Source organism: Lemur catta, chromosome 8 (genome assembly GCF_020740605.2).
Source record: "Lemur catta isolate mLemCat1 chromosome 8, mLemCat1.pri, whole genome shotgun sequence".
Taxonomy (NCBI): domain Eukaryota; kingdom Metazoa; phylum Chordata; class Mammalia; order Primates; family Lemuridae; genus Lemur; species Lemur catta.
Genome location: NC_059135.1, coordinates 88,105,664 through 88,123,182, shown reverse-complemented (window position 1 = coordinate 88,123,182; position 17,519 = coordinate 88,105,664).

Here is a 17,519-nt window from a genome sequence, read left to right as displayed (position 1 = left end):
GCAGTACTCAGTCATCAAAGACAAGATGTGCTCAAGTTAGTATAATGGACAGCAGAGGCAAAAAACTGTCACAACAGTCTGACTCATGTAAACCCATGGCATTGGCTAGTTAATCATGGCATTCCTAGAATGGAAATAGACAGTAAGCCTACTAAATTTTTACTTGATCTTTATAAGCAGAAAACTTTCAAGTCAAGTAAATGAAAGTCTAACTCAAATTTTAAAATCAGAGAATCACAACCCTTCACTCAATTCCCAGGCTTGAGCCAGTTTACAGACACCCCAAATTCCTTGAATGAACAGGATGTCTGGTCCACTCCAGGAAAGACCCTGGTATGCTACTGAAAATTTATACTGTTAATATTTCTCCTATCCTTCTTCAGACGGATGTATGGCCTTTTACCAAGGTAACTGTACACTGGGGAAAAGGAAAAAATAAGACCTTTTGGAGACTGCTGGACATTGGTTCTGAGCTGACATTGACTCCAAGAGACCAAAAACATTACTGTAGCCCTCCAGACAGAGTAGGGGCTTATGGAAGTCAGGTGATCAATGGAGCTTTAGCTCACATCCAACTCACAGTGGGCCTAGGGAGTCTCCAAATCCATCCTGTGATAATTTCCCTCATTCCAAGATGCATTTTTGGAATAGACATACTTAGCATCTGGCAGAATCCCCACATTGGTTCCCTAACCTGTAGAGTGAGGGCTATCATGGCAGGAAAAGCCAAATGGAAGCCATTAGTACCGCATCTACCTAGGAAAACAGTAAATCAAAAACAATACTGCACATGAAGGAACTGAAAGGATTAGGGTCCCCTTCAAGGAACTGAAAGATGCAGGGGTAGCTATTTCCATCACATCCCCAATAAACTCTTTCATTTGGCCTGTGCAGAAAACAGAGGTCTTGGAGGATGATAATGGATTCTAAGCTTAACCAAGTAGCATTGCACTTGCTGAACCAGATGTGGTTTTGTTGCTTGAAAAAATTAACACACCTCCTAGTACCTGGTAGGTATCAGGTACCTGGCAAATGCCTTTTTCTCCATATGTATCCATAAGGCCCACCAGCAGCAGTTTGCTTTCAGCTGGCAAGGCCAGAAATACACCTTCACTGTCCAACCTTGGGGATATCAAACATCCATCCCTATGTCACAATTTAGTTTGCAGGAATCTTGATTACCCTTCTCTTCCACAAGACTTCACACTGGTCCATTACAGTGATAACATTCTGCTGTTTGGACCTAGTGAGCATCAAGTAGCAACTACTCTGACTTGCATGTCAGAGGGTTGGAGACAAATATGATTAAAATTCAGAGCCCTTTTACCTCAGTGAAATTTCTATGGGTCCCCTGGTGTGGGGCATGTCAAGATATCCCTTCTAAGGCAAAAGATAAGTTTGGCATCTGGCTCTTCCTACAGCCAAAAAAGAGGCACAATGCCTAGTGGGAGGCAACACATTCCTCACTTGTGTGTGTTACTCTGGCCCATCTACCTGGTGTCTTGAAAAGCTGATAGTTCTGTGTGGAGCCCAGAACAAGAGAAGGCTCTACAACAGGTCCAGGCTGCTGTGCAAGCTGCTCTGCCACTTGAGCTACCTGATCCAGCAGATCCAATGGTACCTGAGGTGTCAGTGGCAGACAAGGGATGCTGTTTGGAGATTTTGAAAGACCTGTATAGGTGAATCTCAGGGAGACCCTTAAGATTTTGGAGCAAGGCCTTGCCATCATCCACAGATAACCATTCTCCTTTTGAGAAACTGCTCTTGGCTTGCTACTGGGCCTTAGTAGAAACTGAATAACTGAACTTGGATACCAAGTTACCATGTGACCTGAGCTGTTTATGATAAACTGGGTATTATCTGACCCATCAAGCCATAAATATGGGCATGCACAGCAGCACTCCATCATCAAATGGAAGAAGCATATACATGATTGGGATGGAGCAGGCCCTGAAGGCATAAGTACATGAGGAAGTGGCCCAAATGCCCATGGTTTCTACTCCTACTACACTGCCTTCTCTCTCCCAGACTGCACCTATGGCCTCATGGAAAGTACCACATAATCAGTGGTCAGGAGAACACTAGGACCGGGTTTACATATAGTTCTGCATGACATGTAGGCACCACCTGCAGGTGGGCAGCTGCAGCTCCATATCCCCTTCCTGGGACATCCCTGAAGGACAATAGTGAAGGAAAATCTTCCCAACGGGAAGAACATCAGATGGTGTGCACTTGGTTGTGCACCTTGCTTGGAAGGTGAAATAGCCAGATGTGTAATTATGTACCAATTCATGGACTATAGCCAATGATTTGGCCAGATGGCCAGCGACTTGGAAGGAACATGATTGGAAAATCCGTGACAAAAAAAATTGAGAAAAGAAGTATGTAAATAGATCCCTCCAAGTGGGCAAAGGTTGTGAAGATATCTGTGTCCCATGTGAATATCCACCAAAGAGTGACCTCAGCAGAGGAGGACTTTAATGACAAGGATAAGATAACCTGTTTTGTGGATACAAATCAGCCTCTTTCCCCAGCCACCCCTGTCATTGTCCAATGGACTCATGAACTAAGTTGTTGTGGTAGCAGGGATGGAGGTTATGCATGGGCTTAGCAAGATGGACTTCCACTCACCTAGGCTGACCTGGCTATGCCCACTGCTTAGTGTACAATCTACCAGCAGTAGAGACCAACACTGATCTCCCAATATGACACCATTCTCAGAGATGATCAGCCAGCTACCTGGTGGTGAGTTGATGACATTGGACAACTACCATCATTGAAGGGACAGCATTTTGTTCTTACTGGAATAGACACTTACTTTGAATATTAATTTGCCTTCCCTGCATTCAATGCTTCTGCCAAAACAACCATCCATGAAATTTCAGAATGCCTTATCCATCATCATGGTATCCCACACAGCAGTTTCTGACTAAGAAACTCAGTTCACAGCCAAAACAATGTGACAGTGGGTTCATGTTCATGGAATTCACTGGTCCAATCATGTTTCCCCATTATCCTGAAGCAGCTAGGTTGATAGAACAGTGGCATGGCCTTTGGAAGTTGCATGTACAGTGCTAGCTAGGTGGCAATACTTTGCGGGTCTGTGGCAAAGTTGTGCATAAAACTGTATATGCTCTTAATTGGTATCCCATAAATGGCATTGTTTCTCCCATAGTCAGGATTTATGAGTCCAGGAATCAAGGAGTGGAAATGGAAGTGGTATCACTCATGATTACCCCTAGTGACCCACTACCAAAATTTTTGCTTCCTGTTCCCACAACCCTATGTTCTGCTGGCCTAGAGATCTTAGTTCCAGAGGGAGAAATTCTGCCACCAGGAGACACAACAATGATTCCATTCAACTGGAGGTTAAGACTGCCATCCGTTTTGATCTCCTCATGCCTTTAAGTCAATAGGCTAAGAAGGAAGTAATGGTGTTGTCTGGGGCAATTGATTCAGACTACCAAGGTGACACTGGACTCCTACTCCACAATAAAAGTAAGAAAGAGTACATCTGGAATATAAGAGATCCTTTGGGTCTTCTCTTAGTATTACTGTCCCCTGTAATTAAGGTTAGTGGAAAATTACTGATCTAGTCAGGGCTGCAAATGGCCCAGACCCTTCAGAAATGAAGGTTTGAGTCACCCTACTAGGTAAAAAACCGTGACCAGCTGAGATACTTACTGAAGGTAAAGGGAATATAGAATGGGTATTAGAAGAAAGTAGCTATAAATATCAGCTGTAACTACACGACCAACTACAGAAATGAGGACTGTAATTGTCATGAGTATTTCTTCCTTATTTTGCTAAGAATATGTTTTTTTTGTGTGTATATATATATGTGTGTGTATATATATATATATATTAAGCAAGTATGCTTGTTCCTTTCTTATTCATTTAACATGTAATTTAAAATATATATTATATATGTGTATATATACTTTATATCAGTATTTAAGAATTGTTGATTTTACATCATAGAATTTAAATTATGGGATATCAGAAGAGTAAACATCATTCATGTACTTTATCTCCTCTACTGGAGAAGGGATTAGTGACTTTTTGGTTGTATGCAAAATAGTTGTGTCATGATAGGTAGAACAATGACCTTGTTATTGTCTTTATTTGGAGATTAAGAATGGTCAAAGAAGATGAGCATGGGTGCCAAGTTGACAAGGGGTGAACTTGTGATGATTCATTTTAGGTGTCAACATGACTGGATTATGGAATACCTAGAGAACTGGTATACCAGTATTTCTGACTATGTCTGTGAGGGTGTTTCTAGAGAAATTGGTGTGAGTCATTGGGCTGAGAGGAGAAGATGTACCCTTAATTTGGGTGGGCATCATCCAATCAGCTGGGGACCCATATACAACAAAAAAGCAGAGAAAAGACAATTTTCTTTCTCTGCTGGAGCTGACATAATCTTCTTCCTCTGCCCTTAGACATCACAACTCCAGACTCTCTAGCCTTTGGACTCTAGGACTTACATCAGTGTCCCTCTGAGTTCTCAAGCTCTCAGCATCAGACTAAGAATTACACCATTGGCTTCTCTGGTTCTGAAGTTTCTGGACTTGTACTGAGTAATGCTACTGGCATCTCAGATTCTCAAGCTTGCATACAGCCTATTGTGGGACTTTTCAGCCATGATAATCACATGGGCCAATTCCCCTAAAAAATTTCCTGTCATCTATATGTCTGTCTGTCTATCTATTTTATTGGTTCTGTCTCTCTGGAGAACCCTGACTTTTATTCAAAATTCTGGTTTATTTTTGCACATCATGATGCCTATCCTCTTCTTATTTCTTGAAATAGTTTTCAAGATCTTTCTGTTGGAAGTTCAGTAAGGTGTTCTTCCCTTAAAGAAAAACTCTCTCAAGGGTATTGCTCTGGCTATGCCTAACTGGAAGTACCTTTATCATAACCTTAAGTATTGACCACCTATGATCATTATTCTGTGGAGGGCAATGCAGCCACGCTCAATATAGCAGCATTTTTTGTTTTGTTGTGTTTTGTTCCAGGCTTTTTTTTCCAACTCATTGCTTCAGTGGAATAGTGTTATGCCTACTCATTCACAAATCCACCTTCCCTGTGTTTATTAAGATTTGATAAGATCTAGAGTATCTAGATAACCAAGTTTCTACCTCTTCCCTCTAACCCATTCAAGATCACTTCCAGAAGGCAAAATGTTGGGTCAAGCTCATAAGTTAGTAATATAAAGTGTTGTCTAAAAGTCTCCTATTTAAAAGTATACCTCCAAATGGTGTTCCACATCACTCATCACTGGTCCTCAGAATTCATCCATGATTTCTCCTAATAGATCACTTAGCACGTTGTACTTCAATTAGATCTTTGCTTAGTTGTCTTTCTGAGAAAGACCTAACCCCGTGAGTTCAAAGATGGAAACTTATTTATCTTTGCAGTCCTAAAGGCTATCACAGTATCTGATCCGCAGTGGGCATTCATTCCACCTGTGTGGAATGAAAAAAATGAGTGAGTGGATGAGTGAAATCATCCAGGCATTCAGTCCTGAATGAGCATCTCTAATTTGCTATGCAATGGACCTGACAATGAAGGACAATGAGAAATATAAAAATATGTTTTGTTCTGTTTTGTGTTGGGGCCTATATTTTAGTGAAATATACAGAAAATAGATAAGTAAACAAACCATATATTTTTAGATAATAATGACTTATATTAATAGAAAACTTACTATATTCAAGGAAATCTTTAATTGCTTCAAATTTATAAGTTAATTTAATCATGCATCCTCTCCAGGTAGATGCTATTATTACAACTGCTTTACCCAAAATAAATAAATAAATAAATAAAAATAAAACTAGGAGCAGAGAAATTACATAAACTTGGTCAGGGTTTTGAAAGGTATTAAGTGGTGAAATTGGCATATTCTTATGGACAAAAGGATTTTTTTTTTCCTGTGTGACATGGTAAGCCATTTAAGGTTATGAATATGAAAGAGACACAATCTACTTTATATTATTAAAGGTCACTCTGGCTCTTGTATAAAGAATAGCAATGATGGCTGAGGACATGAAACAGCAAAGAAAGAAATGGGAAGGCCATTGCAGAGTTTACACTGGAGATCACAATGATTTGGACCAAGGTGTTAGGAGTAGTTGTAATAAAAACAGACAATATTTTAGATGCAGACAGTCACTGACTCATGGTAGTTTGACTTACAATTTTTCAACTTTACTATACATTTATCAGGAAGTAGTCTCGGAGTAAGTCGAGGAGCATCTGGACTTACAATGGTTCTGGTTTGACTTACAAATTTTCAACTTTACAATGAGCTTATTGGGGTAGTAAATGCATTTCTGACTTACAATATTTTCAATTTCTAAGAGTCTTATCAGAATGTAACTTCTCATATGTTGAGGAGCATCTGTATATCTGAGAAGTGAAACAAGGGGATTTACTGATGGGTATAGAAGCAGTATGTATAAGAGGATGATCAAAATCAAGGCTAACTTATAGGTCTTAGGGCTAAGCAACTGTAGAAAATGGTGCCACTCTTCAGAAATGGGAAATTTGAGGGAAGAAATAAAATTAGAATCAATTTAGTGTTCTGTTTTAAACATTTTAAATTTGAGAAAACTATTAAATATCCAAATGAAATTGTTTAATAGATGGTTAGAAATACAGTTAAGGATCAATGAGAGTCTAAACTGTAAATATAAATTTGGAGGTTATTAGCATATGAATGGTATTTAAAACCCTGGGATTAGATAAAATTCTCTGGAAAACAGAGGTAGATAGAGAAGTGGGGTGTGATCTGAGGACAGAGCATTGGAGCCAGAAATAGGAAGCAGAGCCCAGAGTGGAAATGGATAAAGTCAGGCTAGTGAGGCAGGAGAAGCTTCAATAGAGGGCACAATTATAAAACACAAACAAGAAAAAAATGATTTGGAAATATGATGGGATAGATATCTTTGCTCACCCTCTACTGAAAACAACTAAAAGTGAAAGACACAATAAAAACTCCAAAACTAGTATTATAACCATATATATATATTTATAGGTATACATGCACATTTAATATATGTATATATTCTTTAAAGTGTGAGAACAGACAATATCTCAAAAAGACCAAAACCTAAGAGAAAGCACGAACTGAGAGAGGTAAGTGGAATCATGAAACTGCTTTGCCCTGAGAACTTTTGTCAAACTTGGCAAATCTGAGCTTTAGTTTTTTTCATAAAGGACAAAACCCTAGCCCTGCAAAGAAATGATGCCTAATAGAACAATACCAACACCCATAAAGCTGGGATCCCAAAGGCTTCCAGCTCAACGTAAGTTTGACCCAGAAGTAAATTCTCCCTAAACATTCACTTCCCTTTGTAAGGGAGAGCATTGAGCATATCTAAATAAAAAATAAAACACCAAAAGATGTAAAAAAAAAAAAAACCTGATGAATATTTACAGGCCAATTCATATTAATTAAATAATGGCAGCTTATCCCAGTTAAGAAGACAACTGGACAAGTAAAATGCACATCAGGATTAACTAACCAAAATGGAGCATAGAGAGACAGAAAGATAGAAAATATGACAAAATATTAAGAAATACGAATAGAATGAAAATTTTCTATCAGACAAGTAATCAGATTTTTAGAAATAGAGAGAAGAAACCAGAGCAGGGAAATAACTGAAGAGATAGAAGTTCACATTGTTTGGAATTTATGAGAAGTACCTATCCACAAGTTCAAGAAATCCAATGAAACTCAATAAATATAAATAAAAAGAAACTCACATCCAAACACATCATCATGAAAATGCAGATTAAAATTGAAGGTGCAAGGAGAGAGACAGAAAAAGCAGCTGGAGAAAAATGGCATTATCTTCAAAGAAACAGCATTTGCATTAATAAGTGACAGATGACCCATCAAGAATAACAATGGAAAACACTAGGCAGTGGAATCTCTTGAAGTGTCCTAAAAGAAAACTACCAATCAAGATTACTACATCCAAGAATACTTTTCAAAAATGACGCACACTGAAAACATATTCAGGCAAACTAAAACTTGTAGCAGAGCCTAGCCAAAGGAAACTGAAGAAGCATGAATATCAGACAAAAGAAAAATGATCACAGATTGGAAGTTTGAAATACGAAAAAGAATGAAGATCAAAGAAGTGATAAAAATGTAAATCTAAATTAATGTTGACATAAATCAATAATGAAAAATTTTATGATATTAAAAGTGGAATTAAAAATAAAATAAACAAAAATGACAGAAAATAAATACCTTTGGAAAGTCCTATTCATTAGAGGATTCTCCCAGCTTGAGAGGGTAGGACATCAGGAAAGTTCTAGAGATCAAGAGAACTGAAAGGATACACTGAATTAAAAAAAATAAAATAAACTGAGAAATGTAACAAGAAGTCAGCCTACGAACATCTAGTCCTAAATCTTCATTGTATAGAGTGGAAAAGGAAGGGCCAGAGAGAGAACAACAAAAAAAGCATCTCAGCTTCCCTCAGATGGATAAGCCTGAAGGAGTGGGGTGTGATTTAGTGCTCTTCCTGTCTACCACACAACACCCTCACAACTGGACCCAGAGTCAGCAAAACCCAAGGCACAGCTTCAACAACATTAGTTAAATCAAACTTATCATTTATTTTCAAAATTTCAGCAAGCTAAAATCCAAGAGCAGTGCTCTCACTTAAGGGGCTTCGTTCTTCCAGCTTTAGCTCTCATTTGTGCAAGCAAACAGTGAAAATTCCTGATAAAGCCATAGCTTAGAGGTTACATCCTTATTGTACATCTGCTGAGTGTCAAATAAGACACTCAGTCCCACAGGGAGAGAGTCAGAAGAGAAATGACTTCACTTTTCAAGCACTTGGCACCCTCACCTCACTCTGTCCCCTAAAACTGCCACAATCTCCCTAAACAATATTGTATTTGTGCCAGCAACAGCTCTGCATCCCACACTTAATGCAAAAACTGCATTTGTTCCTTCCCCGATTTCAGCTTTCCAATCATATTTAAGAGTATTGAACATTAAGCAGCCGTATCTGAGGAAGTGATTCCTTTAACTTTAGAAGCAGAAATACATTGAGCATTTTTAACCTTTAAAACATGTCAAGGGCATAAATAAAAAGATACTAAATTGCCTCCAGAAGAAAAGAACATGTCTTTAACACAAATGCCTTGGCAACTCTGTAAGTAAGAGGTCATTTTCTTCAGAAATGTTCGGAATGGGTTATTTCCTTTAAAATGTTTACAAAAAAAAATCCTGCATTTCATACTGGGTGGCTAACGATTCAAAGGCTGAGAAAAACAAAATAAAAATGGAACCAGGGAAAGGTTATTTGAGAGATTCCCAACGAGGGTTGCTGAACTCTTTAAAAAAAAACAAAACAAAAACAGTAGCAGTGTACTCCCAGAAGCATTTGAGCATTTGGAACGTTAAACATTGCCTTGCTCTTAGAAAGTAGTTAGATTTTCTTTATGTTCTGAATTTTTAAGCAGTTTTGGCAGCAGCACCTTTGATATTCCTGAAGATAATCTGTCTCTGTAAACACACTGGAGAAGCCCCTTGTTTAGACTAAATAATGCCTATTCCAAAAGTGGTTTCTTTTTAATGATAGAAGGTCACAACTGAAAACAAAGATAACTATATGCTGGTCGAATGGCTTTAATTTGTAGAGAAAGAAATTAAAAGGGGAAGAGGTTTTTGCCAGGATATGCCATTGGCTAGTTGAAGACTTGGATTTCCTGAAGCTCAGTGATCATGTTTCACCATCACCATATAGGGCATAATTTTAAAAAAATGAAACATCAAGAGAAAATTTCTTCTGTTTTTAAGATACAGCATACTTTTGTTTCTTTCTTTTATTTCCTTTTTCTTTTTCTTATTCAGAAGGCAGTTCATAAATTCTATGTTCTCTTGACATCCAGAGATTCTTGAACAGATTTTGCTACAATTTTATTTTAAAACATGAAGAAGTAAACAGAAAGAAAAGTACCTTTGGAGAGGTGGGCATTAAAAGAATAGGATAGGAATGATAAAAAATAAAACTAATATATGTGACTATATTTTTCCTGCAATGAAACACTCTATGAGCCAAATAGCAACTTCTCCATAGAAGGGTTTATTATAAAGACTGAATCTCATCCCAAACAGCTTTGAGATTCAGCTGTGGAGCACGCACCCTCTGCCTTAATAAAGGACAGTTGAGGTTGAATACATTTAAATTGAAGTTGCCTCAGAACACAAAAAGTGGTACATCAGGCTGCTTAGCTCATAGAGAAAACAGTAGTTAAGGCAGTTCCATAAAACACGACAATCCAAATGTGAGATAAAAGTGATTAAGTGATATTCCAAGTCAGACACTAAAATATGGTCCTGCTGTGAGTATTACTTTTAGCATTTGGCAGTGATGTGTGATAACTCAAGACTGCACCATGAAATGATTTTTTTTGTGGCTTTGGACGCTTGCACAAGGATTTCTAGTTAATTTAGTCAGGATTTCATTGGAATAGTGTTCTCAGGTGAGAAAAGAAAGAGACCATTATCCATCTAGTGTTCCACTCCAAGAGTTATTTTACTTCAAACTGTCTTTAGTGGAAATCCAGAAATTTGAAGATTAAGTCTATACCTAAGTAAGCTTGAAACCCAAGAGAGTAAAAATGAATAATTTTTAAAAATCTTTTCCTTTAAATATCTAGATAACTGAAGCAAGGCATATCAGAAGTTAAATTAGTTAGGCAATTGCTTCCATTTTCTATTTCACTTGACTATGTAGCTGTGCCTTGAGTGTAGTTGGATGGACTGTGCAAATATCTTAATATTATAATACTTACGTGTGTCCTAGCAACAATTTTTTTAAAAAATTTGGCCATCTTTGAAACATTCAAACATGTTTTTAACCATGGAAAGGACTGAGATGCCATGAAAAGGATGCTGTAACGGGAAACTTGTAGCCCTGCCTCTGGCTTTGGCTCTGCTCTAGTTAGTGCCAGGAATAACCTGTTTTCACTGCATTATGCTGTGTGTAGTAATCCATAGCCCCCAAATATCAACAGCTTGCAACAACAAAAGTATATTTCTTGCTCATGTTACATGCCAGATGAGGACTAATTACATCTCTGCTCCCTGTCTTCTTCATTTCCAGACTGGGACATGCTATCCTTATGGCAGCAGGAAAAAAGAACCACAGTGCGTTCACAGGATGGCACTTACAGCAAGTCATGTGACTAAGCCTGAATGGAAAGGAGCAGAATGTATAATTCTCTCACAGGACAGCAGTAGATAATTGAGAAAAATATACAGTCTACCACAGATCACTCTCTGGGTCATAAATATACATTTCTTTCCATTGTTCTTTTAAAATACATTCATTCTCCACTGAAAAAAAAGATATAAAAGTCTCATATAATTTCAGTATAAGACTCAAATCTTGGGACTTTTTCAAAGAACTTATAGTCTTTCTCTAGATTTGGCTTCTTTTGCACTGAAACCTATGGACTAAAAAGACAAGCTATACGCAACTCATACACCCAACAGACCATGGTAGAAAAGGGGTAGAATAATTGCAATAAACAACCCCACACAGAAAGGAGAATTGGATGCACCCAGAATCACTAGTCCAAAACCATTATGAAGTCATACTGCACAGAAATTGCAAGGGCACACCACTCTAGGGCTGGAGAGTGATTTTTGATCAGGCCCCCACTGGAGTTCTTGGTTCTGCTGTCTGGGCCCCCATTAAATTTCTCTTACCCCTGATTCCATATGAAGAGAACACTGGAGCCCTTTTAAGAGGCTGAAAAACTTTCTCAGTCTACTCTCTACTTTGTAGAATTTTGAAACCCTAAAGATCATATTAAGTTTTTAACAATCACAGAAGTATTTAATCCAAACTGGGGATTCTTTTGGCCATACAACACTCTCAAAACACAAGTTGTCTTTTTTTCCATTTGGCTCCATTCAACTCCACTGGTGAAAGCCACACTCGTGATTATTTTCCAGACTGGCTTTGCGCCCTCGTTCTCTCTCTCTCTCTCTCTCTCTTTCTCTCTTTCTCTGTCTCTCTCCAGACTTAATTTCAGGCACCTTCAGCTTAGCCAGCTTCTGTGAGAGAATATATCCTCAGTTTCTTTTCCATGGTCCATTTTGTTCAAATGAAAGTATTTACTAGACATCGCATCAATAAATAAGGAGCTGAATGGTTTCACCCTTGATTTGTTCTTTCCTTCCAGTCTGAGTTTTATTAATAATTGGCCCTAAGTGCTCAAAATATTTTTCAATATTATCTTTTACTAGCTGAAGATGGGAAACAGTTACATCTTTTAGCACTGACGTGAACCAAAATAAAACAAATTTTAGGAATATTCTTAAATGTAATAATTATACTTTCAATACTTACATATATTATAAAATTCTAATATGAATTCGATACATTAATTTTACTCATTCAGCATCATGGAATCAAACATAAATGTGCAAGATATAATTTATTCTTTCTACATAAAATGCTTGATGAGCACATAGATTCAAAAACCTACATACTTAATGCCACAGTCTCCCAGAGGACAATCATGCACATTTGGGGAACGACAGATCTATTTAATGTTTTCTCCACATGCAAAAGTAAACAGTACCCAAAGAGAATAAATTTGTCCAATATTACACTATTTTAATGGTAGAGCTTGCTCCCAGATTCTGACACATAGTCTGATTTTCCTATTACTCACCAGGACCACACTGTACTATGTTGGTATGCAAAGAAATTCATGATTATTGCTATTATTTTGAAACATATGGAATTGCCAATAGTTGATTATTTTTGACCTTCAAAACCTTCAACTTCTTATAGTTCAACCTAATACCAAATTAATTTTTTCATATGTTTTAGAACTTAGACCTTTTTTCTTAGTCATACTTTCTAACATGTTAGAAGTATTACACATGATTCTGGTAATACATGCGATTATTTGTGTGGTACCATGTAAAGGATTAAATAACATTGAATTGTGTTTCTATGTTGAGATATATTTCGGAGCTCAAAGGGAATGGGTGTTATATACAGTCATTTATAATTTTGTCCTTATGGAGGTGGTTCCTGATTGTGACTTGTTACTCAATGCAAATTAGAAATTCCTTGTTTGTTTGTTTGCATTGGTTTTCCTAACATGCTTTTGAATGGCTGTGTTGGTAAGCAGAGCTGGGGCTAGAGCACTCAGCCCTCAGCATTCACTCACTCACTGCTAACCATGTGAAATTTAATAGCTAGCCCTACTGTAACTACTAAATGAATGAACCATGTTGGCTCATTCTTTGGAAAATAATCAAGCCATTTGCTGCAAAGCGGGGAGAGAGTATAAGTGTATCCACCTAGGAAGGGACACCAATGTGGGTAATTTTATTTAATTTGTCATGAGAGACTCAGGAAAAAGCAGAATGGCTGAGGCTACATGAAAGTATACTGTCAATAGTTCATCGTCCATGTAACAAATTGCAATAAACTAAATATTTTTGTAGTGAGAATTACTGCAGTTATTTTTCAAACCTTTTCGTTATATCTATGAGAAAGTCTCACCTTGATGAGACTTTCTGCCTTTAATATCATTCTAATACTGGCTAAAACTAATCAAAAGAAAGAAGCTTTATCCTACTAGGTTCTGCAGGCAACAGTACTGGCTTGTAATACAATTGTGTCATTTCATTCATTTTTATAATTACTATCTATCTGTGCCAAATAAGACTGATTTTATACTTGTATAAAATGATATAACATTTCTGTTAAAATACATTTGTTTACATGAAAAAAGTAAGTCAAAGAAAAATGTTAAGAAAATAATTCAGGTGGCACAGAAATTACTTAAATTTGAGAAAATTTTGTTAGACTACATCACAAACTCAGTGCTCAGCAGGGGTGGTTCGCCTCCTAGAAGGGACAGTTTGAAATTTTGTGCACTTTGGGTATAACGCTACAGGAGTTTAGTAAGCAGAGATCAAGAGTTGATAGAAGTGCTGCGATCCATGTAATATTTCTACCCTAAAAGAATGTTCCACTAGATATTCTTATAGGTGAATCTCCTGTTTTGTTTTGATTTTATAAATTGTTTCGAAGTAAAATTTATATACTTTATTGTACAGCCAAATACATTTTTACAAGCGAATACACCTGTGTCCAGAGCAACATATAGAGAACGACCACTATCCTAGAAATCTTTTCTGTGTTCCTCCAGTCCATCTTCCTCACCCGGACTTAACCACTATTCTGACTTTTCTCACCACAGACTAGTTTTGCCTCTTTTAAACTTTTTAAATGTAATAATTCATTATATAGTTTATTGTAATTGCCTTTCATTTAACATTTTTTTCTGTGAGATCCATCCATATTATTGCATGTAGCAGTAGTATGTCCATTTTCATTGCTATATATTCTACTATATAAATATGCCATAACTTACCATTCTAATAGGGATTGACACGATGACTTGTTTTCATTTTGAGCTGCTATGCACATTCCTGCACAAATCTTTTGTGAGCATATATGCTGCTCTCTGTTGAGTGTATATATATACTTGGGAGTAGAACTGTTGGATCGTAGAGTAGGCATATGTTCAGCTTTAGTAAGTCTTGCCCCACAGTTGTCCAAGATAATTTTACTAATTTGCACTCTCATCAGCAATGTATAAGAATTCCATTGCACTATATCTTTACTTGATATTGTTAGGTTTGGGTTTTTGTAAACCATTTTTATGGGTATATACCCTCAGTTTTAAGCATCCACCTAGATGCTCATTTGCTCATAAACAGTAGTACCTTTGCAAGAATTAAATATTTGCTGATTTTTTTTAGAATTCAGCTGCTATATAAATGGAGGGAAGACTGTATTCTATCTTATTTTAAACTACCAAGAGTTGTTCACTTTATCAGAAAATTGTACCACTGATGGCAACAGCACTCTTGGTCCTTGAGTCTGTAATAAAACCAACATCCCCATATCAGTTTGCTGCCACCTGCACAGTGTTTCCATATACAGAAATAGCTATAGAAATGACTATTCATTATGTGTACTAGGGTCTATTCCTGTGCATGTCTGAGGATTTACATATTGAAAAAAATTATTATTTCATCATAAATAATTTTTATTTTATTTCTCTTTATATTACATTTGGGACCTTATCATGACTCTTTTAATTACTGTATAGTTAGGTTATTTGTATATACACATTATACACACACACACACACACACACACATATATATCTCAAGATAGTAAAGAAGACTCTACAAAATATTTCTTGTAAAAATGGTATGTTGATTTCATAGAGTTGAGATCTCTGCTTTAACCAATGAAATTGCCCCCTTGATTGTAAATCTCTTGAAGGTAAAGAAATGGGGGGAAAACATGATGTCCAATGGAACCCAGTGAATCAATATTTTTTGGGAAAAAACATCCAGTCTATTGCCAACTCACCAGCCCCAAGCCACTTCATCCATTTTCTGGCCTCAGCTGTCCTCTGCCACACTCCTCATCGTTCTTTCTAACCCACCCAAAAGAGCACATGATACTGCATGGACAGGTGCTTTAGTATTAATAATTTCTCTGCAACTAGGAATAATTGCCACCCTAAGCCACTCACCAATCTGACTTGGAAAACCTCTTTTAAACACGCACTCCCATGCTGCCAAAAATAGCATATTTTAGAAACAGCATTTTGTAAAAATAGGAATAGGAACTTGCTCTATTATAATCTCAGGACTTTCTTTGTGAGATCAAAGATCAAGGAGATATGAGGCCTTCATACTATGTGACCTGTGATCTCTACCAGTAACAACTTTGCCAAAACTATTTTTATTTTTTTTAAAAAAAGCATGCTGAATACTCTTTTTTTTTTTTGAGACAAAGTCTCACTCTCTTGCCTGGGTTAGAGTGCTGTGGTGTCAGCCTAGCTCACAGCAACCTCAAACCCCTGGACTCAAGCAATCCTCCTGCCTCAGCCTCCCAGGTATCTGGGACTACAAGCATGCGCCACCATGCCCAGCTAATCTTTTCTATTTTTAGTTTTTGGCTAATTTCTTTCTATTTATAGTAGAGACAGGGCCTCGCTCTTGCTCAGACTGGTATTGAACTCCTGACCTTGAGCAATCCTCCCGCCTCGGCCTCCCAGAGCACTAGGATTACAGGCGTGAGCCACTGCACCTGGCCTGAATGCTCTTAACTTGCTCTACATAGCTATGTCCATGGAAAGTCTGCCTGGTGTAACATAGACAATACACGCTGCAAGTAAATCCATTAGACCTAGAAAAATGAGCAATGATCCAAAGCCCAGATGAGGATTTTATTAATTTGGTTATCATGGCAGGGTGATGCTCATGCAAGCATACATATATATGACACAGTGAAAAGTGGAAAGATGGAAACCTAGCCTGGAAATGTCCAGCAAGAGAGAGAGAGGAGAGATCAAGAGGAATCAATATAAGCAAAACTGATGCTATGGCGATAGAAGTATTTAATAGATTGATCATCTCAGGTTGTGCTATTTTCTTAATTACATAAAGCCTCAGTTGCACAGAATGAAGTTAACCTGCAAATCTTCAATTTGACAGGAACTTTTCATATTTGATTTTAGAGAAAAAGAGTTGAATTACTCACAAATCAAACAAAAAAAATCTAATGGGAACAACTAACAGAAATTTTCTGCCCACTCCAAGAATGAAGAAATCAAGAATCAGACTTATCAAATTTATGCATAATACAGCTGAAACACTATATAACAGGATTTGGGCCCAAAGTGATCCTGACAAGCTGACTCTCTAGACCAGTGGTTTATAACCCTGGCTGCACGTTATCATCAACTAGGGAGCTATGCCTGGGACCTACCCTCAGAAATTCTAATTTAATTAGTCTGGGTTAGGGCCCAGGCATCAATAGTTTTTAAATGCTCCCCAGGTGATTCTAAAATGTAGTCAGGGTTGAGATCACTGCCTTAGAGCATGCCAAGGTTCACTCTAATAAAGGGTCAAATGCCATGATTGTCAGAAGGGATGAGCAGGTGACCAAGGGAAAAGTGACACAATATAGGACCTAACTGCTGTCTTAGAATGTAAAAAAGAAGATTCAGAGAGACACATAGCTCAAATCCACAAGTAATAGTAATGGGGAACATCATCGAGTGTTTTCCATATGCCGAGCACTGAGCCAAGGTGCAAAAGCATGGGAACAAAAGTTAAGTTCCCATTTGCCTTGATAAAAGTATAAATAAAAGTAGATGGGGAGATAGACTGAATCCACGTAAAACATTTGGTGCAAGATGCCCAAGAAAATAGATGATGGTTACCTCTGAAATGTGGGTTTAGAGGAAGAATGATTTATATTATAGAGCTGTAAAATAATTTGAACTTTTAAAAAATGTTTACTACATATGATATTATTGTCATAATAATTTAAAAAATATTATTTAAAAAATAGAAATTTCTGATCTTGATGAGGACTGTTTTTTTTTTTTCACTATGTCCCCAAATTCATGCCATCTGTTTC